The sequence below is a fragment of the Mytilus californianus genome, unplaced genomic scaffold, assembly GCF_021869535.1.
Source record: "Mytilus californianus isolate M0D057914Y unplaced genomic scaffold, xbMytCali1.0.p SCAF_5, whole genome shotgun sequence".
NCBI classification, from domain to species: Eukaryota; Metazoa; Mollusca; class Bivalvia; order Mytilida; family Mytilidae; genus Mytilus; species Mytilus californianus.
The window spans coordinates 110834140-110837509 of record NW_026262701.1 but is presented as its reverse complement, the minus strand read 5'-3'; the positions used below and the strand labels follow the sequence as shown (position 1 = coordinate 110837509).

Sequence of the window (3370 nt, the reverse complement as noted above, 5' to 3'; positions counted from 1 at the left end):
ACCATAATTACTAATTTTAATACATCATATAAGTCTTAAAATAGAAAAAAAAATCCCCTCCCCAAATTTTTTGAACCCCCTTATGATCCATCACCCCCAACTCAATTCCAGCCTTCCCTATGTGGAATGGTACCTTACAGTACAATTTCAGAGAGATCCATACACTTGAACACAAGTTATTGTCTGGAAACTAGGAAAATGCTTGTTTTTTGCCCCTTTTTTGGCCCCTAATTTCTAAAAATTTTGAGTCAATTACACCCAAAATCAATCCAAACATTCCCTTTGTGGTATGGAACCTTGTGGTACAATGTCAGAGAGATCCATACACTAACACACAAGTTATTGTCTGGAAGTTACAAAAATGCATATTTTTGGCCCCTAATTCCTTAACTGCTGGTATCATAACCCCCAAAATCAATCCCAACCTTCCTTTTGTGGTATTGAACCTTATGGTAAAATTTCATAGAGATCCATTCACTCAAACTAAAGTTATTGTGCTAAAACCAATGTATCTTCGGACGACAACATCATACCAATATATGACCGTAAAAATTTGTTGTGGTCGTATAAAAACTTCCAGCACTGGATACATTAACCAATATCTCAGGACCACCAAATTGAACAAAATTATAAAAGATTGCAAATAATTTGGAAAGAGGGTTTAAAAAATATTAGTCTAATTGGAGTGTGGTAATGTAGCTATTTATAGCTACTTACTAAAAAGTGTGAATAGAAAAAGAAAATAAAGTGTCTTTATTTACACTTATATCCATTTATCTCTCATACAATGATTATTTTTGTTGTTGTGTAAATAATTGAACATCTTTATAAAACACACTGTTTATTTATTTCCCTCTTTAGAACAAAATCTGCTTCAAACTAATCAATATGTAGATCACAATTGTAACCTTCATCTTCACCAGTTTTCCATCCTAACCTGAAATTATAATGTTATACATTTAGTGAAAAACAAAAGCATTTCAACCTAAAAATTTGAATTGAAATAATCAATGATTGTGTGTTCTTAAAAAGTGGCAGCCCTGTCAGTCTGGACCCCAAAAATCAAGAAGGTCAATGATGTTGTAGTCCTGATTGCAAACTATTAAACAGGTTGTGGTTGTTTTATTCTCTTATTTTAAACTGTCTGGTATTTTATATTGGTATACATGTAGCTGCTCAGTGGCAGATCCAGAACTTTTTGTAAGGGGGGCCCGCTGACTGACCTAAGAAATTTTTTCCCACAAAAGGGGGGGGGGGGGGTCAATCTTAATTACACCTACATGTACGAAAGTATGAAAAATCTGCAAATACATGACTGAATTTCACTGAGACCACACAATTTGTAGTCTGTGTTGTAAAAATGGTCAAAAGCTGTAGGCTATAAAAAATATTTTGAGAACTTGGCAATGTTAATTATAGACAATAATATTTTAATGTTTGTTTATGTACATGTGCACTTGTTTGTATTCTTAAATCTTTTAACTTCCAATTCATTTGAGACAGAGTTACATTTGTAAGTCAATAACAGGAAGAAGAAAGAATATTTTCCATGAAATATTACATGCAACTTTTCTCACAAGTAAAAATAACTATTTGAGTATAACTTTAATATCTTACCTTCTTCATTCATTTTTGTACATATAGTTGATGAAAAGTAATTTGTTACAACACTACAACATGTACAACGTTTTAAAGAACACTATACTCTATAGTAACTGTTTTCACAGTCTGTATGAAAAATTGCAAAAGCAGCTAGGATGTTGGATTCCATGTATTTCCATTGACTGAAATTATATGAAGACATAATATGAAATTCAATATGAACATAACTAGTACTGGATCATTCAAAGCAAAAATAAAATATTGTAGGCTAGCTAAAGGACACATATCTAGAGTGATATAATTTCATGAATGATGGATATTGTTTTGCAATGGTAAATCATTATATGCAAATACAGATATAAAAAAAACCAACACTATATATTAACTAGTTTATAGTTATACCATAGTGAGACTTTTTTACTTTCAATTAGAAATGTTAATTCCACATATTTTACATGATGGTGAACAAGATATATGCTTACTCTTCTTAGATCAAACTCATACAGTTTATCTAAATGGTTCTATCAAAGATATAGATATAAATATGGCTATCATATTATGGATATAATATGGATATGGCTATTATATTATAGAGCTACGGTTCCGCAGATAATTATAACTTAATGATTCTATGTAGTGTTTCAAAAATTTGTTTGTCTTTACATCATTCATTTGTCTTTTTTGTCTTATTGTGTTGTAGATTTTGTTTGACTTAGGTTTTACATGTCCTTTTGATGTCTTCTAGGTGTTTCTTGTTTCTACTATATTGTTTTCAATATATTAATAAGTTAATAAAATTTACATGTATTTAAACAATATCACTGTTGAGTCTACTATTTAAATAAAATTTAAAGACAAACATACATGTACAGACCCTTGATACAAGATGTATGTAGTTTATTATTTACATGTAAAATCATGTCATTTTTCCTAATGTAGTAATTAAACAGATATATTGAAATATTCATACCATACAATTCCTACACGTTTTCAATGATACATCATGTGTTGAAGTACACAAACAACTGGTTATATTATGGTCGCTCATTTGAATAACAATGAAGAGGCATAACATGTGCGTCAAAATGCATAATTTGCACCCGATCTGCAATGATGTTGTCATATAAACATTCGAAAACCTATTAAAGTTTTATCGGACCTTAAGTTTTAAGAAATATCTTATCCAAAAAGGAACAATTGTCAAAAATTCATAAAACCAAGACTTGGTTTTACCAGACATGTGTTTTCGCATCATTTTTAGAAACATTGCAGTTTTTCTCAAGAACCTAAGAAATTTCAATTATCAAAATATGATAACATCAAAATTTTCAACTCAGAGTACCATAAACACTAATCAAATATAAAATTGGGTTGCTCGATTTTCTAAATTCAGACTTTCAAATTGACCACTTACCTCTTTGACTATGACCGGTTTTTTCCAATATGGCGTCTATCCGGAAGTTAGGTAGGCCTGATTAAGATCAATTTAAATGCCATTTTAAAGAAAAAAATAATTACGCTTACTGTTACCTGGTTGATATTTATGCTTTAAATAAGCAAGCATTCTCTAATTAGACTTCAAAAAATTTACTACAAAGAATAGGCTTCCAATACATCCTATTTGGTTATACTTTATGACGATACTTATACCTTTGTATTGTTCAAGTTCATGTTTTTCTCTGATTGCTAATGACGTCTGTACACCAAATCAGTAAGAGTTGTGCTGATAGTTATTTACGTATTCTTAAATTGGCACTTTGTGTCACTT

At 30.4% G+C, this 3370-nt stretch overlaps 1 long non-coding RNA gene across 2 annotated transcripts; it reads right to left on the bottom strand.

The window, feature by feature from the left end:
• Positions 1-738: 738 nt before the first annotated feature.
• LOC127700616 (uncharacterized) lies at positions 739-3084 on the bottom strand. Of its 2 annotated transcripts, none has more exons than XR_007981660.1 (3): positions 3017-3084; positions 1618-1784; positions 739-937 (listed from the first exon to the last, which is right to left on the bottom strand). It is a non-coding gene; the product is annotated as an uncharacterized LOC127700616 (long non-coding RNA). The 2 variants fall into 2 exon arrangements; XR_007981661.1 differs by lacking the exon at positions 3017-3084 and adding an exon at positions 2573-2997.
• Positions 3085-3370: the final 286 nt, after the last annotated feature.